The 25,763-nt window shown below is 30.9% G+C and overlaps 1 long non-coding RNA gene across 1 annotated transcript in view; it reads left to right on the forward strand.

Moving 5' to 3' along the window:
* LOC122269572 (uncharacterized) overlaps positions 1-25,763 on the forward strand; it is a 54,188-nt gene that overhangs the window by 27,595 nt on the left and 830 nt on the right. Inside the window, exon 2 of the long non-coding RNA XR_006225269.2 lies at positions 18,516-18,682. This is a non-coding gene — a long non-coding RNA (uncharacterized lncRNA). The remainder of the gene's footprint in view (positions 1-18,515; positions 18,683-25,763) is intronic.

Genomic DNA, 25,763 nt, shown 5'->3' on the forward strand with positions numbered 1-25,763 from the left:
AACAATAAGCAAATTTTGGACAAATATAAATATAATGCAAAAATATGTAAAACTTTACGAAATAGCTCAGCCATTTATGATAGCATTTCCAAGTTCCTATATGGTTGAAGCCGGTTTCAATCACGTAAATCCAATCTTAACTAAGAACAGAAATAAATTAAATGTGGAGTTTCGAGGAGATTTAAGAATAAAATTGATCAATTTTGAACCCAATATAACGAACCTTGCAAAAAAAAAAAAAATCCACCAGGCATTGATTAAGAAGCAATAAATCCGAAGTTACTTTACTTATTATTTCTACTTACTNAGAACTCGACACTCGAAATTTTTGCTCTGTTATAATCGTACCCTGTTACAATTGACCCCACTCTCCCCTACCTCTCCAAATTATTAGACACACTCTTAGATTCGATGTAAAATTTTAATTATCACGTGATGCAATAAAGCTGTATTGTTTTTATGTGACTGTGCATATGTTTACGTTAGTGTATTCATTGGTTAACATTCTAATGCAATACGTTAAAAATACGAATAGAAAGTATACAAAAAATCTCCCGAATAAAAACCCATCACATGTATGTTTAAATAGAAAAGTATAGCCTATAAACTAGTGCAAAACATGTAATTGTAAAAACACTATAGTGCGTCTCATAGTTTGGCCTAATTATAATATACTAATATAATACTTGATATAATAAATATTCTATATTTATCGTTTTAATTTATTCAATCGTCGAATTTATATTATATATCGTCTGATTTAACCAATAGATACACGAAGGTAAACAAGTGCTAATTGGTGTCAGTCACGTAAAAACAATAATGTTGTTATAATATCACGTGATAATTAAGATTTTACATAGACTCCTATAGATGCGTCTAATAATTTGGAGAGGGAATGTGTTATACAAATGAACCATACCGATGAACAATGTTCTTATCAATATTCAAATGAATGGTATAACCATAGAGGTTAGGATTAGTGAACATATATATATAATTCTAAGATGTTTATGACAAATGAATAATTCTAAGAATGAATGATTCTAACTACAAATGAATGATACTAACCGTAATTGAATAGTATTAAAACAAGTGTAAAGATGAATTACGGTAAAATAAGTGTACATATGAATAATAATAAGAGAAAGATGAATGACACTAACCTTAAATTAATAACCATTAATTCAAGATAAATAATGCCAGAAAAAGTCTAGAGACTAATAATCCTAAGATTAGTGGACAAATGAATAATGCTGGAATAAGTGTAACACAGATAACAATTTTAAATTATTATAATGATAAATTATACGAACCGCAAATAAATCATTCTCGGATTATTAACCTGATGAGTGATGCTAACCACACAGTTGAATAATGTAAGAATATACAGATGAATGAGACTAACAAAAGATAAATAATTCTATGATAATTATATTGATGAATGAGACTAACAAAGGATAAATAATTCTATTACATTGATAATGATGAATGAGAGTAACAAAAGATTAATAATTATATGATAATTGATGAATGAGAGTAACAAAAGATAAATAGTTATATGATAATTATATTGATGAATGAGACTAACAAAGGATAAATAATTCTATTATGTTGATATTGATGAATGAGAGTAACAAAAGATTAATAATTATATGATAATTGATGAATGAGAGTAACAAAAGATAAATAGTTATATGATAATTATATTGATGAATGAGACTAACAAAGGATAAGTAATTCTATGATAATTATTTTGATGAATGAGGTGAATAATTCAAAGATTATTATATTGAAGAATGATTCTGACAACAGATGAATAATTTTAAGATTATTCTACTGTTGGGGGGATGATGCTAGTCACAATTGAATAATGCTAGAAAATATACATGAATGTTTATAACCAAATATAAAAAATGCTAGGGAAAGTTTACAAATGAAATATGTAATATTTGCGTAACAACAATTTCTAAACATAATTAAGAATAATTTATATTTTTGAGGAATTAATTAGTTTAATTTATAAACTTACATACTCAACTATTTAATTAAATATATAATAAAACCCTAGAGAGAAAAGCACTTACTTTGTACTTTGCACATTAAACGTCGTGAAATCATTGCTTAAAAAGTACATCAGGTAAATTAACTATTTTAATGTACCCATCCGAAAAAGTAATAAACTTTTATGGTAGTTAAGAACTTTCTCCCGTTTCATATTCTTTTTTTTTTCTATTCATTTCAAAAGACAGTAACGTTTTTAAAAAAAAAAATGCAGTAAAAAAACGAATAATACAACTTAGCAGAAATCACTGTACCATTAATGTTAAAAGTTTCTTTTAAATATGTTTTGCTTATTTTTTCTTAAATGTTATGAGCTTATCTCGTTGAATGATTACTGGATCACGAGGGATTCTACCATATAAATGGAAGTCAAATGTTCGTAAACTACTGCTTTTTTTAAAACTTTTTTTGAATTATTGTATCCAGGTATGTAAAAAGAGAGGTGTTCTATAATTTCTAGCCTTACGAAAAAAATTGCTATTAACTTTCATTCATTTAAGATTAGATTGACGAAGGCAGAAAAATTAAAAATAATAAAAAGTGTGAATTTTTTTTTTAAATGGGAATAATAAAATGTTTCCGACAATGCTTTACAAGATACAAAAAACTATCAAACTGTTAATGAGGTTATTAAAGTTGTCATTAAAATGTTTGAAATGTGTTTTTAAAAGTAACTTACAGCTTGGAGTATTATAAAAAGAAGATAAGTCTCTCTATATAAATGAAGTGTATGATTGATAGCGAACTTAAATTTCAATTCTTGATAACATAGTAATTATATGCAAGATACTTAGTAGTGACAGCCTTTCATGTGCAAACCTTAACTCCTCCGACAGGAAAATCCGACATTCAGGGTAAACATCGATAAACATCTAGACCCATTTTTCAGGGCTCTATCCATGGCACATACGAAATTTTGACTCCAGTCACGTGACGTAGACAGAACTTGTGCTGGTACCCAGCTCTCTAGACATGAACACAACAATCAATTGGAGGATTTTCAGGAAACAGAGATTTAATGTTGTAAACAAGATTGCTTCGTTTTTCAAAGAGGTATAGCAAAATAGATAATATCAGTCAATAATGTGGCCAATTTTCATGGGCATTACCAAAAGAATATATTTTTTCAAATCAAATAATATCTTCTACGAGTTTTCAATAAAAACGAATAAATTGTCACTAGTTTTAAATAGTTTAAGGAAGAGTTAGAGATCTAGTTTAAGAAATATTTGTGATAAAAACACACTTTCTTAATTAAAACAGAAACATTCTCTCACTGTCTCGTTCCATCAACCCATGAAGAGATACCTGTTAAAATATTCTCTGTTAATTCACAAAAAAATCTTTCGTGCAGTTAGTGTCCATAAACCAAATCACGGTACGTTTTATCATCCAACTACTTTTGAAGAAAATATGTTTTCTCATGAGTAAAACATTCTGTTGCTGACGTATGCCTGTTGCGGCAGAGGAGGTGGGCGATTGTTCTTGTTTTCCAGTGGCGCCATCTATGACCCAGAATTCGACTTCTGCCATTCATTCATTCATCCACAGATCGTAATTTTGACCTGAATCAGAGAATGATTGATCTCCTCTCCTGTACCCCCAGAGATATTGATTTGTTAAGGGAACAGGGAGGACTTTGCGACTCGTCAGATTTAGCGTGCATCAATCACCATTTACTGCACGGGGTGTCTTTGGCCGGCGGACTCTTGGACATGTGCCCAGCGCCCTACCGACCAGACTATCCAGGCCCATAACATTCTGTTTATTAAAATAAACTAATTGCAAAACTTGAAAACTAAAATGATTCTTTAAATAAGAAAGTTTGACTTTGATTGTTCTCTTTATTGAGCATCACTCTACGATGATACTGAATAACGAACTGCACTCGGCTGGAAATAAGCGTGTTGCTACTCTTATGTTCCTAATTTCTGTAGAAAATGAAATCTTTGTTTGTAGTATCCTCTGTACTTGCTCTTTAGTATTTTATTTTCAAATATTTTATTGAATTTCCTGCAGAGTGTGCTTTGCGTCAACACAGAATTTTATTGAATCTACAAAATGTCACTCGTGAAGTTTTTTCTTAACTCGGTAAATCATTGTTCGATTTTCAATGAAAACTCCAAGGATTTTGATGAAGAAGACAAAGAAACAACAAAGACAAAGTTTTCTCTACTGTCTAGAATTTTGGAGCGAACTAGTTAGGAATTCAAAAACTGTAAGGAGACAGCTTTTTTTTTACAGTATCCAGCCAAGTTGCAATAAAGGTTATTGATATTATATGATATAAGGTTAATGATAAAATATCTATCCCTATAGTAACAAATAACAAAATAATTCAACTCATTACACTCTGTTAGGATAACTAATAAGCACGAAGAAAACCTTGAATTAGAACATAACTGTTCAAAAAACAATCCTAAACTGTCATATTTTGCAGATGGGACATCAAATGTTTTTCCATTGTATTTTGTTACAATCGCCAACTCTTCTGATTTTTCTGAAACCATAGAGTCCCGCAGTGGACTAATCGTTAAAACACGGTTCCCAGCAGATCTCCGAAGTCAAGCATCCCTGTCTGCGGTCAGTGTGTGGGTGGGTGACCACTTGGATCAGTCTGCGTAGGAACCGAGGGTGTGCGGTATGGGTCCTCGTTAAACTGTTCTACAGTAAAGTGCTCGACTTCGCCTGCAGGATTGCCCTCCCCTCGGCAGAGGATCAAAATTGTGATGGCATACAAACACGGTACTTAAGTTGAGCTTGGGCAAAAAGGAAAATCAGTTGAATGTGCCCCTTAATATACAACATGCTTCAGAACGACTGCCCTTGATACATAGCATTTTAATCTCAATTCAATTGTTGCAAGATAATTTTTTTAATTATGGGAGACTGTGGCAAATTTAAATTTCACAAGCGAAACAAAACCTCAAATAACAATCAAGGTAAGCGGGGACAAAATACCAAATTATATTTCAACAAAAGCTTTAAACAATTTAAAAGTTTCGAAATTTTAGCTTCAGCCTTTATTCTTAAAATTGATTGTAAAAAAATGAGTGAATACAAGCAATAGAAGACGATATTACTTTTTCAATTTTATAAAAGAAAACATCAGTGATCTTTGTCTGGATTTACAGCTCTTTTTGATCAAAACTGGGAACTGTTTCACTGCCAGTTTATTATCCTTTTTTTCTTAAATTATTAATCTTTAATCGTCAAATAAGCATAGAAAAAATGAATTTAGGATGACGTTGCCCAATTTTTGTAGTTTGTGTTCTACTTTAACTTGCATCTTTAATTCTAAAAACGGAAATTAAACGGTAATTAAAATAATTCGCAAAAGTGCATATTTAACGGGAAAATTACTTTGTCGTAAATCTTGACTCTCGTATGTTGGCTGTCATTAGTAGCTTAATTTTTTATGCTAAATGGTGCTGATTATAGTTCAGATTTTTTACCCATTGGCAAAGTAGGTCTTGGTTTGGATTTGATGGCGTACACAAACCTTTCAACTGTGTTCAAGAGTAATAGTAAACAGTACGCATGCGTCGTCATTGCTTGCGTTGCTATGGCGACCGCTGTTGTTTTTCGTATTATTTTCACTAGCAGGCATTTTTAATGTATTTACATAATTGTTTAATCTATTTACATAATTCATGTTTATATTAAAATCACCGTCAAGCCAGTCATTATACGTTCATAATAAAAAGAACATACAAATATTTTAAAGTATTTTTATGTTCTTTTAATTATGAACGTGTAATTAACTGGCTCGACGGTGATTTCAATATAAATAAAGAATGCTGAAGAAGGAAAAGTATTTTGTGAAACACGTACAAAGGCAGGATATGAAGCATCAAAGGAGACAGTTTTTGCAACCCATGATTTGAAATGTTTAACGGAGTCCATCCAGAAAGAAAAAGCATTTGACCCATGGATAACCTAACCAATGATCGTAATTAGGCGATCACAACTTTTTTGTTGATTTTGTTTTTTTATTTTGTTCTTCAACGACATAGCATAAACTAAACAATTTATAATTTCAAAAATATATCTAAGGTGAGTAAATTGCCGCTGTAATTGCACATTTTTCTAAATTTCTTTTTAAATGTACATTTAAAATTTAACTTAAGTGTGTCTCGTTTCAGCAATTAATTTTGTGGCTTCGGGCAACATCCTGTATTAAAAACAAATATCCAGTTAGAGAATTATCCTAGTCTCTTGAAATAATTTTTGAAAGTAACTCTTTTATAATGTGATAAAGAATGTTGTGAGAATAATTATTCAAATGAAAACAAAATAATGCTTTCGGCACAAAAAGAATGCTAAATTTTTCTCGTACTTTAGAGAACAGAAATAGAATTTTTTATTAAATTTAATACAGTTGTGAAATTTGCCATTAGGTTGGAAAAAAATGGGTGAAGCAATAATGAAACTTCCGTTTCACGAACTGAAAATACTTTTTGAATANAAAAAAAAAAAAAAAAAAAAAAAAAAAAAAAAAAAAAAAAAACTCAAAACAGATTTAAAACTAAAGGTCTGATGCAGCATTTTTTTCCTCAATGACTGACTTCGACATTAGTTTTTCGATTTCACTTAAAATTTCATTTTACGCGAATGCGTATTTCAATCGAAATCACATTCTTTCGATCTTTTTTTTTTGCGTTGTTTTCCGAGAAGTTTCGACTTTTTTTTTTAAATATGAAGGTTTGTTTCTCAGTAGCGAAGGATTTTTGTTAGGAGCTTTTCCGAAAAAGCTAGTTTGTTTGACCTTTTAAGTTAAGTGATTTAATAATGTTTCTATTTTTGTAACATGGTTTCTTTTGTTATAGGAATGTATTATATTGTATAGTTGTCACGTGTGAGTTTGAAGTTAAAGTATTTGTAACAAATATTATGCATTGTTTCTGCTTTTGATGTTTAAGTGATTTTTTACTATAGAACTATTTAATGTTTCGTAAGAATTATGCATTTAATACACAGATGTTATGCAAATATTATGCATAACTTCCGCATTCGATGTTTACATATTCTGTCGTTCTAGAACTGTTTCTATTATTCATATTTAATATGCTTCTCGACTATTGTGTATTTAAAACTATTAAAACACAGTTGTAATACAAATAATATTAAAATAGTTGCGTGCTTACGAGTTCTGTGACTGAAAGTCATGTATAACATCTTTCTTATCATAACTTAACGATATTGTAGTGTATCTACCACTACAAAATTACATTTCCCATTCACTAGTATTTCAGACAACTTAATTCAATTCCATCATGTGGTACCTTTTTATAGATGACGGTTGACATTGTTGATAACTCCACTTCCGACATTGATGACCTACGGATGTGATGTGAACAAGCCTACATTAACAGAAACTTCCACATCAAAATGAACACGCCTATCTTAACTGTAACGCCTACTTCGATGGATTGTCCACGTTGAGCAGTTAACTTGGTACTCGTGACTGCGATATTATCCGCCTCCTCGCGCTGTTGCTGAGTCTCAATCACACTCAACGTCAGTCTGCATACACTCGACTGCGAATGGCAACATAGAAGCAACCACGCTCTCATGATCAGAAAAGGTACGGTGATCTTAATACAGTTCTCCCGGCTTCTCACAAAACAGCAATGAAATAATATAAAGTTCATTTAAAAAAAGATGCATGCCCTTTTTACTTCTTACTCCACAAAATTCACTCATAGATAGTTTTAAGTAGACATCTTCATAAGTGAACAAAATTTATCATATAGCAGAATTTATAAAAACAATAAGTTACTAAACATTTTCTGATGTTTTTAATAAACCGACTCTTTTATTAACTCTTTATCAAAAAACATTTATTTATGGATAAAGTGCGAAAATACAAATGAAAAATGTGTTTCACAAAAAAAAAAAAAAAAAAAAAAAAATCGCTGTCGAGTAATTTAAAAACAGATATTTTTTTTTAATACGAGAAATAATTGAGGCAAATGTATCAAAATGTGTTTGTTTTGTGAATAGAAGTTAACTGAATGGATTAATGTTTCCTCCAATGAAGTTAATTTTCTTTTTATTGCATAGATATTTCACTAATATCGTTTAATCTTAAATACGAGTTGAGTACGAGTTCAATTTTGATTTTAAAATATATCTCAACGTTTGGAGATAAACGTAATAATTTAAAATACATAACATAACAAAACAAAAATTTATGTCCATAAAATATTTTGTAAGTTAAAATGTTAATGCAAAGAGATTTGTGGACTAACTGTGGTTCTATGTAGTTATAAGTAAATTTAACATACAATAATATAATGTAATTTAATTTTTTCTAATTAGTGTAAAATGTTACATGAAATTCAACGTTTTTTTTTTTTAAATTAATGTAAATTTATTTACTGATACTAAATAATTTTGAAGTCATTCGAACATTGAAAGGAAAAAAAGATAATTAATATTTTTAAAATTCTTTTGAATTTTGAAAAAAAATTTAAAAATAAGTTTTTATGTTACGTTTAAACCTTTTAAATGCTCTAATGTTTTGCAAGCTATTTTTAAAGATCATGCTAAAAAAGCTTTTAAAAAATACTAAACAAAATTTACGCAATGATACTATCAATTTTTTTTTTTACTTCAAAAACATTTTTACAATGTTTTGTAAAAGAGCCGCGATTGCTCAGGGGATAGAGTGTTCGCCTTCCAATGAGGTGAACCGGGCTGGGGGGAATCCCAGTCGATACGAATTCCGCATCCGGCTTGCACCGACCACAGTGCTGACGTGAAATATCTTCAATGGTAGACAGATCATGGGTTAGAGTCCCCTAGCCATCAGACTAACCATGGAAGGTCCTCGTGGTCTTCCTCTCCATGTAACGCAAATGCGGGTAGTTCCCTTGTCTTATGGAAGGCTACGGAGTTGAACATTAGCAGTCGTAAACCCATAAAATTGAGTCGGCTGTTCAACGACGATTATAAATTTTTTTTAATGCAGGGATAGCCTGGTTTGTAGGTCTACAGGCCCATGTTTAAGAGTTCGTTGGTTCGATCCCCGCCGACCGAACACTCCCCGTGGAGTAAATGGTGACTGATACACGTTAAATCTGTCGAGTCTCAAAGTCCTCCATATTCTCATAACAAATCAATACCTCTGGGGCTACTGATTCCGGAGTTTCCTTGTCTTCTGGATGGGTTCAAAATAACAAGGCTGCGGAGTTGAACATTAGTAGTTGTTAACCGAAAATTGTCAACGACGGATATAAAATAAAAAGTTTTGCAAAATGCTCGTCAGCTTTTCTGTTAACAGATATTTAATCGAAGAAAATATTTATCGAGCTGAGATGTTTCTTATATTCCGACTACAAAATATGTTTCGGAGAAGAATTTTCAGATATATTCCGAAACTTAACATAAGAATAATAAGGAAGCAAATGTATGAAATCTAAATGTATTCAACGGTTTCGGCAACCTGTCATCACAAACTACACTTGAATATGTTTCTAATAGATTCATCGACGAGAACTTAAGTAGTTTTCAAAAGTGATATGACACAAAAGCTTGCTTTTGTATAAAAAAGGAAGGAAATGGCGGTGAAATAGGAATTCCCGATTTTGACAACTAAGCATTATTTTGACAGATTTTAGCTCCTATGAGTACATTCTTTTTGGTAGAGATAAATGGTGAAAGTGCTGAATTTTAATTTTGTACATAAATCTTCTATCAACTCTGGATTTCAAACATCAAAGTTGTTTGATAAACATCTAAAATTTTGCAGTTAAAAGTAAATCAAAATGCATTTATGCATAAAGTTTCAGAGCTCCAAACTGCAAAGCCGTATTGAGGTCAGCTCGCAATGATTTAAATATTTGTAACTATAACACAAAATTTGCAGCTAAACTATAACTGCCTTATTAGTCGCTAAAACTGTGTCGTACTAAATTCTACAAATTTTCAGAATTATGATAATGTGTGAATGTTAGCGATGACTATTTCGTTAGTATGTAATAAAACATAACTTTTTTTTATATAGTTAAGGTGAATTTTGTCGTTATCTAAGCTTTAATTTAGTTTATAAGACAACGCTGAATTTAAATTTTAAAGTTACAATCAACTCGAAAGTTGAACAGTAAGAAATGAATACACTGATTATATAAACAATGATTGTAAAAGGGTGTTTCAAAATGAATGCAAAACTTGAATTCAATAGAAAATGCAACTTTTTATTACAAATTTCTTTAAATTATCCATTATAATATTACCTTGCGCACATCCATTTTCGGGCCCATCCTTGGTAACTAACAAATCAAACACGCTTCAGTACTGCAGTCATAACACGCTATGCAACGATTACCTCTATTTACGCTTAATTTGCTCTTCTGTTTTCACATTTTGTAATCTGGTAACCTTGTAAGGAAATTATTTTAAATCAGTCTTAAATATTGTCCCGTACTTGGAAATTCATTTGAATTCGCTTTACAGATTTCGTTCTGTTTTTTCTTTACATTTTATCTTCTGTTTTTTATTTGACGTTTATTACTCAATGTGTTCTATTTTGTTACAATACAATACTATAATACATTGATACAATATTAGAAAGCACTCCTTTCTGCGGATATAATAGTGTGAGCTGATGAAGCGATATCTTTTTTTCCCTTGATTTTTATAGAAATTTTTTCTATTGTGTTATTTTGTTTTATTTTACTTTAATAATTTCTTCTTCTCTTTTTCATCATTCTGCAATCCCAATGCAATCGGTTACATGAGATTTCAGACAAATTTAGATTTATAATGATAATATTGCAGAGTTTTTACATCAGTTCTGCTTCCAGGTTTTCATGCGAGACAAGAATGAAACTAAATATTTTTTTTCCTTTAAATTCTTACTGAATTTAGGCTTTGAACATCATATTTCAGCGCTGTGTTGGTATATTCCTTTTACTTTTGTCGTACCGTTTAATTGATTATTTACTCTTCTCAACCCCGTAAGAAGAACGGGATTTCAGTTAGTTCCCTAATAAGTTTCGACAATCTGTCATCGGCACAAAACTACATTCGATATACTACTAATAGAGTCATCGAAGAAAGCTTAAGTAGTTTGATATTTCTAAAGCAATATGAAAAGGAAACTCTTCACGCTCCAAATCAATACACATTTTTGTAATAAAGTTCCTGGCCATATTATGAAACGCACTCTAAGACTCTATGTAAAATCCTAATTATCACGTGATACTCTATACAACATTGTTTTTACGAGGCTGAAACCGGTTTGCACTTGTTTACGTTCGTGTATCAATGGTTTAACATTGTAATGCAATGCGTTAAAAATAAATACAAATAGGAAATATACAAAAAATCTCTTTAATATAAACCCATTACATGTATGTTTAAATATAAAAGTATTGCCTATAAATTCGTGCAGAACATGTCATTATTAAAACACTACAGTGCGTCTAATTATTACAATATACTAATATAATACCTTTTATAATAAATTTTTTATATTTATATGATATGCCGTCTAATTTATCCAACCGTCCAATTTACATCGTCTAACCAATTGATAGACGAACGTAAACAAGTACAAACTGGTTTCAGTCTCGTAAAGCAATAAAGCTGTGAAGTATCACTTGATAATTAAGATTTTGCATCGAGTCTTACAGGGCGTTTAATAATATGGTGAATTTTAAATAAGAACTAACCCAATAGTTTGGGCAGTAAAAGATAGAAATTTGTAGTTCACTCTGAATGAATTAAAAGTTCAATAAAATTTTTAAAGTTCATAAATGTGTGTAGCTCTTTTTGAAAATGAAAGTTTCACTTTGAAAGAATCAAATAATGTGTTATAATGAGAGATATTCGCTTTAATTTCTCTATTAAAAAAATTTCTGATGCGGATATTTTTTCAATTATCATGTGAAAAACATTTTTAATCATCATTGAGAAAATTAGCATTACCTAAAAACATTTTTAAAAAATTAATAAAAAAGTAACCTATCAGAAAAAATTGTTGATTCATTAGAAATATAAAGCAAGAAGTTTTACCAGAAAAAAATATTTCCGACCACCATTTTAATCCGGGTGCTTATGGAACGAAAAATGCCTTTTATTTTACATTTTACTTTTTATTTTTTGACACCGAGAGATTTCAATGCTTCGATGGCAATATTTTATTTTTATCTTATACCTCTAAAAAGTTTTTGGGAAGAATAACTTGGAATCAATTCAATGCTCATTATAATAATAAGAAAAAGAAAAATATTCGATTTCAGCATTTTAAAATCTATTCATAAAAAGTTCTTTCTCTAATCTGTTTTTTTTTTTACATTGGCTACTATTGTAGAATTAAATTCATACTCTTTTCAGAATCGGCCAATGCTCACTGTTATGGATGAAGACAGAGAGTAAATTAAAAATAGAATAAGTGGGTGGGTAAGAGTTTACGATAAGAGTTCCTGCTGCTTTTCGAGCATAGATGATATGAACTTATTAGCTACTCAACTTCTTCCCAACTAATAGCTCAGGTTGTTCCAGCTTTTTTATTGACCAAGTGAGAAAGTAACTTTTATTCAAATATTTGTAAACATCATGGTTAAACCTTTCATGCTTATAGCACCTCACACGCTTGTAATTTTAATTCTTTTTTGCCAATGCAAAAAAAAAGAAAGAAAGAAGAACTTTTTAGTCCCCGTTTGAGAGAATTACAGTCGAACTCGTTTATAACGAGCACAAAGGGGCCGTAACATTGTACTCGTTAAATCCGAGTGCTCGTAATAAACGGATCCTTAAGGCAGGCGTGCAACCAGAAAAGGGAGGGGGGCTTGGGAGGTCAAATGATAGAGTTTACTTAAAATTTAATCGATATTTACTTACTTTAATTACATTAATTAATTTAATTAAATACTTTTCTTAATTTAATGACAACTATCCCCCCCAACCTGCAAAAGATTAGAGCGATAAGGGCAATTAAATTTCAGTTCGCGGTTTTTTTTTTNATTTGTATTTATTTTTAACGTATTGCATTACAATGTTGACCCATTGATACAGGAGCGTAAACAAATGCAAACCGGTTTCATCCGATTAAAAACAATACAGCCGTATAGTATCAACTGATAATTATAATTTCACAGGGAATCTTATAGTGCTTCAGATAATATGGGCGGGGACTCTGTATCCACACAAATAATTTCTTTGGGATTGTGATTTTGGTAAAAATAAGATTAAGGAACTAAAACAATTAAAAACCCATTTTTTTTTTATCTTTGTAAGAGTTTAATTAAAGAATAGAGAATAAATAAATTCTGAAAATGAAGAAAATTACTTAAAAAAACATCTTAATTTTTAAACCTTATGCCTCATTTAAGGCATTACTTTTTAGGTATGGAGCGCAATAAATTATTATGATGAACCCTCCTAGCTTTATCAGATCGTGAAAAAAAGGGAAAAAAATCGACTCTCATTTCTGCAAAAGCGTAGGTCGCGTGCCATAATGCTTGTACTTCTACTCATTTGATATCAAAGATAAGGAAGGAGCAGTTTTCCAGAAAATAATTAATTGTACAAATAATTAAGTTCGAAAACTTCCTTGCTTACTCGCCTACATAAAACTTGAGTTTCGTTTAGCGAAAATAATCTCTAAAATTATTTTGAATTAATTAATTTTACCTGTTAACTCCGGACTTAAAAAATGATAAATTATTTAATAAACTAGAAGAAACTCTTCCAAGCATTAAGTTCGTTTATGTAATTAAATTTAAATTTTGTTCTATGTAATTTGGTTCCTAATTGCCAACATAATTTTTCATCTTGTGTAGTGTTTTTACTAAAGAATAGAGACTCAAAATTAATCTCTTCTCGAAGTATGAATGATAAATTGGCTTTCGTCCATAAAAAGTAAACTATTTAAAAGCATATTTTTCAATTCTAAATAGCAAAATTTTGTCCTGTGAATAATAGGTAAAATATCCGAAGACATCCATTTCAAAATTGAATTTGGGCAAATAATGAAATTCTCGGAGTAATTATTCCGTTTAATATACAAAATATAATCTACTACTAAAAATACTAAATTTGGTTTGTCAATACAATATACGTCAGTCTTCTTACCAAAATTTAAATGATAAAATCTACATCAAAACTGAGTAAAATGTTTTTTTTTTTTAAAAAGGTAAACTTGTTTTTTAAGAATTCGCAAAATATACAAAGGCATTTTTACAAACTCTGAATGGAAATATAACTTCCTATGAATATTGTGTAAAACATATTATTAGAAAAATATAAATGACAAACTTACTTTGCTAATATTCCGTTTAATATACCTGTAACGATAAGAATAATAACGATAAGAATAAAAAAGTATTCTTATCGTTATTAAAATGATAAATTTCTTTAGTAAGATTTCTTAAAATATAATAAAGTAATCTTAACGAAACAGAATTGTAAATTAGTAGTGTAACTAATATGCGGATTCTAATTTGTTTTTTAACCAAATTTTTTTTCACATTTTGTTAACCGAATTTTAATGGTAAACTTGCTTTGTTAATAATACATAAATGCTTTATTGCTTATGACAGCATACACGCTAGATATGACAATTATTTGTTGCCACATGAGAACTTTCTTTGTCGCCTTGTTTGTATATAAATTGTTTTATATCTCTCTGTATAAAAGCTGTTGTGGCAGCCAGGGCCTGCTAGGGGCCGTTGCGCTGGCGAAGAAGAAGAAGAAGAAATAAAAGCGAAACGGATGTAAGTGTGTTAATATTTTGACAACGAAAGCAGCGATTTGGAATTTGTTTTTTATAGTAGTTTGCAAATTTTCAAGAGGTGATTTTTAAATAATAACCATTCTCCAGCTTTAAACAATTCGGGCTTTCTTTCGAAAATGCGAAATTCTATTAAAGGAAGAAAAATATATAAAAAATTCATTGATAAAAAAAAAAAAAAATTGTACGTTGATGAACACTTGCTTTACCATAAAAAAGCAATTTTTACAAAATATTGAAAAGTTTAGAAGTAGACGAAAGCGTTAGAAAAAATTAAATATTCTTAAAACTTGATGAACTCATAGTTTAACCGCTTCTCTGATTATCCCGAGTTAACTCGGGTATGTATATATTGCAAATATTTATTATCACGAGAAAACTCGGGCGTACCAGAATTCGTCAATACGTTTTGTTTTATCACGTTTTTACTCGTCCGGAAGAAAATAAATAAATTAATTTATTAATAATCTGCTATTATTGAAAATTTGCCAAGTTTTGTTTGGCAGTTTTGTAGTTGGATTGTGGGTCTGCTCACGTGTTTTGTGCGACAGTTGCTGAATTTACACAGAGAAATGGCATACCAACTTCATTGGCGTTTCGAAATTATCACTTCGTTTTTTCTCCCTTTTTTTAAAAACTATCCTATGGAGACTAAATTTCAACTTAACGCTTGAGTATTTTGTTTTGTTTTAGTTCCTTGTAATTAGTAATAAGTAAATAAAAAATAAGCCGATTTTTTTTCTTTTTTTTTTCTTCAAAAAAATTGGTAAGGGAAGCTGTTAAAAATTGTTACTATAAAATTAAAAAATTTAAAATATAATGTAATTGAATTTAAAAAAAAAATAGTTTTGTACTGAAAGGCAAACTTAATAGGGAAAAATGACGTAGTTAATAATACAAGACAAAGCAAATATATATCTATTTTGTTTTTTTAAAAAAAAATTATAGTTTTATTGTTGACATACATTGAAACTAAATGGCAAGATAACAAACTGATAAAGATCTATGCTATTTTTTTTTTTTAAAAAATTAAAAAAAAAAAACATTAGACTGATGGCGTTTTGATGCTGTTTATGTCGGAGAGGTTTAAACCGGGTGTGCGACCATCATTTATGCTGACACTTTAAATTCAAGTCGAAAAGACAACGAAATCAAAAATGATGTTTAGAAGTGTGATGCCGAAAGTAAACAAAATTATTTGATGTATGATGATTGTTTTGTAGATGACTGGAGAACTGGATTTTTTTTTCTTTAACAACGACATCTCAGAATTTATTTTATTAATGTTTAGAAAAGGCTTGAGCTGAAATTAAATTTGAGATATAAAAGCCATATTTATTTACAAAAATTATTTATATCATAATGTTTTTTCATAAATAAATAAAAATTCCGTTTTTTTTTTTTTTTTTTTGTGGAAAAAGAGAGCGAAAAAACTTTTATCCATTAAATAACTAAAATAAAAGCCATGTTTATTGACGAAAATTATTTATATCGTAACAATGTTGTTGTTTTTCATAAATAAAAATTCTGTAGTCTTTTTTTTTTTTTTTTTTTTTAAAAAAGAACGAAAAAACTTTGTTCCTTGAAATAATTAATAAAGCCATGTTTATTTACAAATATTATTTATATCGTAACAATATTGTTGTTTTTTCATAAATAAATAAAAATTCAATAGTTTTTTTTTAAAAAAAAAAAGAAAAGGCATTAATCCATTAAATAATTAATATGGTACTCATCGGTCATGAGGACCATATGCTGTCGACTGATTTTCCACATTATCGCCAACACAAACATAGGAGCGTAAAACCGATAAATAAATTATCAAAAAGGTCGATATATAATCGCACTATATCGCATTTTTTTTACTTAACTCATTCATTTCATTTTTATATTGTTCTATTTTTCTCATTGTCCAAACAAAATCAATTAACTCACACAAATAGCGTACTGAATAATTATCGTTATGTAAAATCTTTATTATTTTTTATATGGGATATGCAAATATATAGACAAATTATACTAATGATTTTTTTTAATAATTTGTGTGTACAGAGTGTCGCAGGATTATTGAAATGAACTATATAGGTAGGGAGCATCACAAGGATTTAGAATTGCATAGCAAACCATGGTCGAAACCGTCACGGAAAAGTAGGTACAAAAAATACAGATCCATTAAACTGAGATCACATGAAATTGATCAGAGATGCTGAGGTATATGAGATGTCACAAAAACTGCTCGTTACTATTCCTATCAATGCACGTCGGGACATCAATTGGCGCTCAAATACACTTGGGGGTTTTATTGGAATCCACAACAGCAGAGATTGTTTTTTAAACCTGATTCATTTCGGAATCCACAGAACGTGTACAGTTCTTTCACCAAGACTTGGCTCCGCCTTCATCACGTGGTAACCGCCGATACAATTTCGCTATTTTTTGGTGAAGGGATGTGAACAATCCTGAGCAAGGTTGCATTGGGGCGATCGTATGGCAAAAAGATTTATTTCGCAATCTTTATCTGCATTTTTTTTAACATGAAATATTTCATACATTGGATGATGTCTCTCTTTTAAGTGAATAATTTTTCCTTTTTGAAACATTTTGCTGCAATATATTTTATTTAATTTAATTACCGTCGTTGAACAGCCGACCCAGCTTTACGGGATTACGACAACTAATGTTCAACTCCGTAGCCTTGTCATTTTGAACCCGATCCAGAAGACAAGGAAACTCCTGGATCAAGTATTAGGAAAATTTGCCTTCGTGGAGGACTTTTTGACGGAGCTAACCCGCATTCGCGTTACATGGAGACCACGAGAACCTCTCATGGTTAGCCTGACAGCAAGGGGACTTTAACCCATGATCCGTCCATCACTGAGGATATTTCACGTCAGCACTGTGGTCGGTGCAAGCCGGATGCGGAATTCGTATCAACTGGGATTCGAAGCCGGTTTGCCTAATTGGAAGGCGAACACTCTACCCCCTGAGGCATATCGACTATTTTACAACTTTGTAAAAATGTTTCACAATTCAAACAAAAAATTAATTTAAAAATTATTTGTGTTAAATTTTGTTCAGTATTTTTAGAAGTTTTTTAGCATAAACTTTAAAAATAGTTTGCAAAACATTAGAGCATTGAAAAGGTTTCAACGTAACATAAAAACTCATTTTTAATTTTTTTTTCAAAAATTCGGATTCGAATTTGTATCGACTGGGATTCGAAACCGGTTCGCCTCATTGGAAGGCTATCCCATGAGCCATCGTGATTCTGCTGCAATATATTTTACTAGCTAGAGTAACGAAAGGTATAATAAAGTGAAGTAAGTGACTGAAAAAGAATTCGTTTACGTTTGGAGCGCATTAAGTGTTATCTCAATTTCAAGCGCGGAGATGATTCTCTTCTTACTCCCTCGCCGAAATAAACTCGTCGTCCGAGAAGGTGGGGCCAAGTGTCATCTCCTGGTGAACGAACTATACCTGTGCTCGTAGTCGGGTAGCTCAAATGGCAACGTCAGTCTGTTTCCTCTTGTAAACACCCCCTAGCAAGATAACAAAGATATTTCCGACGATTGATTGTTCTATAAATTTGAGTCCTTGTGATGTCCTCCCCGTAAAGTGTGTCCTATTAATCCTGGGACATGTATATCTCACAATTTGTCCCCGTCTATATGAACTGTTTATAAAAAGAAAATAATTTTTTCTTTTTTAGAAATAAAATTTTCGGAGTTAAAATTCTGGATTTGGATCAAACTGGCATGGAACTGAAAAAACTCCTGAAAAAAGAAGTTTATCTTGAATAAAGTTTATGTCAGCTGCTTATATCACAGTTTGGGGCTACTTTCGGAGAAAAATCGAAGGCTTAAAAATGCATGGAAAGTAAGTAAATTCTTTTTTTTTTTCGCTATTTACACATCTCCATCTTTCTTAATTTCAGTGGTAAAAGAAAAACCTGAGAAATTATAAGTATCAAAATAGTTAAAATTAAACACCCAATACTTTTGGCTAGTCAAGTCTTGCTGTAGTAAAAGCTTCTTGTCGGAAATTTTTATTAAGGGGCTGGAAACAAAACAAATATTATTTCAGTAAAAAGAACAATTAGAGCTGTTTAATGTCATTACATATATTGCAATTGCAGAAGAAGTTGCAAAAAGTCATTGAATTTACTCAAAGTGTTTAGAGTAATATTAGAGTTAATGGAAGTAACAACATGTTTTATCCAAATACTCGACATCTACTTGTCGTAACAAGACGTCCCAATTTTACTAGGTTAAAAATATCTTGTATTTTTCAGCATACTCCTTTGTCAAAAGGATTATTCTAAATAACAAAAATACCTTCGAAGTGCCTTAAATCAACAAAAAGTTTGATAACAGATAATATTCTTATTTTACAATTTTTTGTCATTATAAATAAGATTAAAATTTTATAACGTGTCGTAGCTGTTTCATCGATTTTGCACAAAACTAATTGCATTGGCAATGCAGAATGAATTTTCCTTGTAAATTTCTCGTGGTAATTAATTTCGTAAATATGATTAGTAAAGAAAAGAATTCTTATAAACTTTAAATTCAAAGTAATAAATTATGGTACACTTAATCTCATAAAAAAACTTATACTGCATTTATTCTGCTTAATTGAAAATAGTTGAGCAATCATTTAAAGTTTAATAATAAATTATTCACTTGAATAACACTCTGAAAAAAAAAATACATTTTTACACTTTTTTAGGTACGGAGTGTTTATTTAAAACTAAAAGATTTTAATCTTACGTTCCTTTGACAACTAAATAAATATTAGCCTATGATTCATTGATAAAATTTTCTTTCAAAAATATTTCAGCTTTATTTATAAGCTTATTTAGCTATAAATTAAGTCCTTATTGCACGCCATTTTTAATCTATTTTTTTTTCTTTAGCTTTGCTGTTTGTTTCAATTTAAAAAAAAGAAAAATACTTGTAAATAAATAACGCTAATTATAGAAAATATCTGCATTAGTTTATTTTTCTGTAAAAAAATAAATTTTAAAGAATTCCGTTGAAATAAGTTATTTATAATTAGTCTAATTATCCGAGATTTACAGTTTTGTTTCTTCACAAAAAATCAAATATCTCGCTTTCTTCACAATAAATAATTATTTATTGAATAAAATATACGTCATAAAAAATTAATTAAGGCTTTTCTGACTTAGTTTTAGTTTCATTACTTTTTCCTTCTGACTTGAAATTTGGAAATTTTCTTTATTAACAAATTTTAATTTTATAAAAAGTATATATAAGTTAATAATTGCTTTTATCAAAAGTGTTATTTATTTTGTATGGATGAAAATATTGTAGCCAATCATTCTGCCGCTCTTTTCCGGGGACTACCAAAAATCGATATGTGGGGGCTCGTAGCTATCGACAATGCCAACCTTCATCTATGAAAAGGTACCCGATTATAGAAACGAGTCAACATGTCTTATATACTAGTGAATTGGAATTGTAATTTTGTAGTGGTAGATACACTACAGTACTCCCCCAATAGAATTATATTTGTGATAGAATTCGATGAACGGATAACACTAGTTGTTCCATTGCGGTTTTGCGAGAAGGCGGGAGAGCTGTATTAAGATCACCGTACTTTTTGAATGCTGATCGTGAGAGCTGTATTAAGTTCACGGTCGTGGCCGCTCCCGTGTTGCCATTAGCAGTTCAGTGAATACGCTGTACGTTATGTGTGATTGAAACTGAGTTGCAATAGCACGAACAGGTGGATAATGTTTGAGTCGCAAGTAACTGTTCAAGTAACAAGTCAACTGTTCAATGTGGACCATCCATTGAAGTTGGCGTGTTCAAATCGTAGTGGGCGTTACTGTCAAGATAGACGTGTTTACATCGCGTCCGGGTCACCAATGGGGAGGGTGTGGCATCGATAATGTCTACCTTCATCTATGAAAAAGTACCCCAGCATAGAATCGAGTTAACATCTCTTATATACTAGTGAATTGGAATTATATTTTTGTAGTGGTAGATGCACTACAATAATAATAAATATCTTTTGATTTTAATTTTCATATCTCTACCCATTTTTTGATATTACTGAATAATGTATTTAATATTTCACTCCTGAACATCTATCATTTGGACATGTTTGGAAATAAAAGAGACTATCATGCTAACTATTTCCACTAAGGCCAAATTATAATTGATTGTAATTTATACGAATAACTCGTTATAATAATAGAAACTGTAAAAGCTTAACTCTGCTGTAAAAAAAAATAAATCTAGCTATGATTTCAGTAATATTTACACGCTTAAAAAAATTTATCCACTTAAACTAAATTTGTTTGAACTGGTAGCTCGCATGCCCAGAGCTCTTTTATCTCTTAAAAGGTTAGAAAATGATCCGTTTATCAAAATTTTACGCGTAGATAAATCACTTAGAAAAAACATTTTTTTTATATCATTAGAATAAATTGAAATTAATCACAAAGAAATAATTTAAAAATGTGTTTAGCAAAGTGAAAAACATTTCAACTTAAACAAATGAACGATTCATTTATCACAGACTCGATTAAAATAAATGATGAAGTTTTATGAATCGTATAAAAGTGAATTTCTCCTGAGACTCATGAAGTTTTATCATCGATGCTTCTTTAAAACTGAAGAGAAAGTTATAAATGATAAATTTTCTACAATGGATATTATTCCTCCATAAGTTTCATTCCAATAAAAGTTAATAGCTTAAAGCGATGAATTGAATGGAATTTTTTTCTTCTCTTGACCTGATGGTAATGTGTTTCAAATATGTTAGTTTTATTATTGTTAATAGTTAGTTGTACTTTAGTGAGTTATTTTTTATTTCGGTAACTTTTGGGTGTTTATGACGAATATTTGAAAATGTTAATTTTTAGCCCAGCCCCATCTCAGCAAAAAGGAAAAAAAAATCAGATTTTAAAAAAAAAATTTAAATTATTTCAACTCTAAATTGTTTGGACTGAAAAAAATGGAGAATTTTTAATGATTTTCATGTAGGTGTAAACATCTTGCCTAATTGGCATTTTAAAATGCTTTGTTGTTGATGTATGTCTGGTAAGGCAGAGGGGTGCGATTGTTCTTGTTTTCCCGTTACGCCATCTATGACCAAGAATTCGACTTTTGCCACGCCCATACGTTTATAGGTTGAACCCATTCATACATCCATTCACTCATCCACAGATCGTAATTTTAACCTGAATCTGAGTACGATCAATCTCCAATTCAGTACCCCCAGAGATATTTTATTTTATTTCATAATCGTCGTTGAACAGTCGACTTAATTTTTGGGTTAACCACTACTAATGTTCGACTACGTAGCCTTGTCATTTTGAACAAAATCCAGAAGACAAGGGAACTCCTGCATCAAGTAGTGGGGGAAATTTGCCGTCGTGGAGGACTCTTTGATGGAACCAACCAGCATTTGCGTTACACGGAGAGGAAGACCACGAGAACCTTCCACGGTTAGCCTGACGGCAAGGGGACTCTAACCCATGATCCGTCTACAACCTAACCCATCAATCCCGTAGATGGCTGGTCGATTTGAATCTCGCACCTGGCTCGCACCGACTATAGTGCTCACGTAAAATATCCTAGGTGATAGACGGATCATGGGATCACCGTCAGGGTAACCGTAGGTGGTTTTGGTGGTCTTTCACTCCCTGTACCCTCCTAATGAGGTGACCTGGGTTCGAACCCCAGCGATAGCTGGTCTATACAAATTCCACACCCGGCTTGCACCGAACACAGCGCTGACGTAAAATGTCCTCAGCAATTGACGGATTATAGATTGGAATCCCCTCGCCATCAGGCTAGCCATGGGAGGTTTTCGTCTCCATGTAAAGTAAATTTGGGTTACTTCCAGCAAAAAATCCTCCAAGAAAGCAAATATCTCTCAATACTTAAACCTGGAGTTCCTTTGTGTTTTGTATTGGGCTTAAAATCACATGGCTACAAAATTAAACATTACTACTCGTAAACTAAAAATTGGGTCAGCTGTTCAACGACGGTTATAAAAAAATTATGCTGCATTTTGTGGGCACAAAAAATTACATAAGTTGGAATTTTTCCTTCAGTAGAAGAAACTTTACCGAAAAGGGGAATTTTTTTTTTAAAAAAATAAAGTTTTACCATAAAAGTCCCTTTTGGTCTCTTTTAAGGCCTAGATGATTTTATTACGGCAAAGGTATACATGGTTTAAAATTACGGTTTCGCCTCAAATGTAAGAGACTTTAATGAAGACCTTATTACTTTGTATGCAGACAGGAATGGCGGCCAAAACATTATGAAATTTCAATAAAACATTGGAAAACTTCGATAAAACATCAGCGGGGCCGGGATAGCCTGGTCGGTAGGGCACTGGACCCATGTCCAAGAGGTCGTGGGTTCAATCCTCGCCGGCCGAAGACTGCCCGTGTAGTAAATGGTGACTGATGCACGTTAAATTTGTTAAGTCTCAAAGTCCTCCATATTTCCATAACAAATCATTCCTCTGGGTGTACTGATCTAGGAGTTTCCTTGTCTTCAGGATTAGGTCAAAATGAGAATATTACGAAGTTGAACATTAGTGGTCGTAAACCAAAGATTGGGTCGGCAGTTCAACGACGGTTATAAAATAAAATAAAACATCGGCCAAAACTTAATAAAATTGCAATGAACACAATGTAAGCAAAATTAATAAACTCAATAAAATTCATTTTGAATCGAAACAAAAATTTATGGATTGAGAACAGAAAAAAAGATCGACTCACTTTATTTAGACGCAAATCTGGACGTTCCCATAAATAAAACAGCATCGCCCAGCTTAGAAATCCATCGCGATCATAACTCAAGGGGCACCCTCAAATATAGTCTAACCCTAATATAGTGCTGGAGTACATTTCTAAATAAAAAATTTCAATAACAAATAGTTTTAATTTCAAGAAACTATAGGTTCATGCTGACAATTTGCGTCGTTTGTATAATTGATATCGAAGTCGCTGACTTACCATAGACTAAATTTGACAAATCAAACATGAATAACTGTTCCAAAATCTTAGCAGAAATGAAATAGCATGTCATTCGCAAAAAAAAAACTTGAGAAAGTGTTGACGAAAAAAACAAACAGATTAAACTAAAAAAAACATGGTAAAATTATTATAAAGAAAATGAAAAATAAAATTTTCTCGCATAAGATTGCCGTTTTAATTGCATCTTTTCCGTGACAATTGATATAAGAACATGGTTAGCAGTTACAAAGCAAACAAGTTGAAATGTATAATAATTTAAGTTGTTTAAGAAATATTCAACGAAACTTTATTTTATGCGATGACAGAACCTTTGAAAAGCAGTTTAATAAATTATGACACATGATAACGAGGGCACTCAATCAGTTACCCTAAAACTACCGCTACAAGACTACAAAATTATAAATCGTGGTGATAAATATGAAACATTTTCCTCGAATTCGCGAAACTTGAGCTACGTAAATGGGAACTAAGTCTATAAAAACGGCAGGAATTTCCAACTGAACTCTAAGCACCATGCTTAACTTTAAAAACTGAGTTATTTGGGAAAGTATAATAATGAAATCTTTTCTATTAAACAGTTAATGGCCTCCATAGCTGCATTTTAATTAAATAAATCTCTCAAAATAAGTAATGAATATTTCACAGTAAAATCGACCCTTGCGAGAAATATCGTTTAGCCTTTCAACAAAATGACAGGAATTTCTGTTTCTGCAAATAAATAAATAAATAAACATTAAAGGCTAGTTTTTTAAGGGCCAGTTAGGTTAGGATACTTGACATTTTTGATTTTGTTTAAATTTTCGGGGTATGTTCTTAATTTAAAACCATGAGATACGAGATTTTTTTTTTGTATTTTTGCCAAAAGCATTTTGTTTTGAAGTGTTGTTGGGTCAAATGTTAAATGTTTTGAGAAAAACGCATCAGTTTAACAAGTGACAATACTTTTTGCGAAATGAATGAATAACAACATTGGCCATTATTTCATTTCCTACTACGTTCACATTAACTATTAAGACATAAAACACTTTCCGTAGTATCAAAGCTTAAAGGTTATTCGAGAAAAAGTTATTTTCCTAGACTTTAGTTCTTGAAATATAAGCAACAGTAAACCTAGTACCTGAATAGTTGAATACAGAAATAGTTATGACAAAATGCTGTAAATTATTTTAAAATAAGTGATTTAGTATAAAGAGTGCGGGTTACTTTATATGTTGTAATCTTAGGCATACATTCAATTTCGTCACTGCGAAAATTATTTTCACCTCCATCACAATCAGCTCATCTTGATGAGCTGAAATCTTGTTTTATTCACCTGAATGATGTTTCCCCTGTTAACGATACCACATCCTTTCCAACTCTTCATAACGCATGGAAATGCATTTTACCCTGATTTGCCTCTCGGCCATCGTGATTTTTCTTGTTCTGTTTTTCATATTTTTTCTCTCTCGGCTTATGTGTTTCTTCTAGATTTGTTTCCTACCTTTATTTTTCCATTTTTCGTTGGCAACTTTACGTTTTTTTTTTTATTTCAAATCATTTTTGTTTCTTTACATTTTAGTCTTGAAGATGGGCGTCTATTTTTAAAGTGCTTGAAACATGTTGACTGTAATTTTTTTTTTTTTAAATATTTTTGAGGAAAATGAAGTTTTCAATTAGGTAATATGGAGACCCTATATCCCAGATTGTGGCTATCTATCTAGACACCCTATATTTTGAGGGTAAGGATTCAAAATCGTTAAAAAAAAAGGTATATTTATTCATAAAAAGTTCTTTTTTACGTATGATTTTTGAATTATTTAAAATATAGTCAAAACTATTTAATTAACATATTTGAGGTCCACTCTTCGTGCCATAAACATTGAATCCTAAAACGGAACGGTGAAGCGTAGTGTATCTACCACTACAAAGCGGTGTGCTCTGTAGTGTGTCTATCAC

This window comes from Parasteatoda tepidariorum, chromosome 6 (assembly GCF_043381705.1).
Source record: "Parasteatoda tepidariorum isolate YZ-2023 chromosome 6, CAS_Ptep_4.0, whole genome shotgun sequence".
NCBI classification, from domain to species: Eukaryota; Metazoa; Arthropoda; class Arachnida; order Araneae; family Theridiidae; genus Parasteatoda; species Parasteatoda tepidariorum.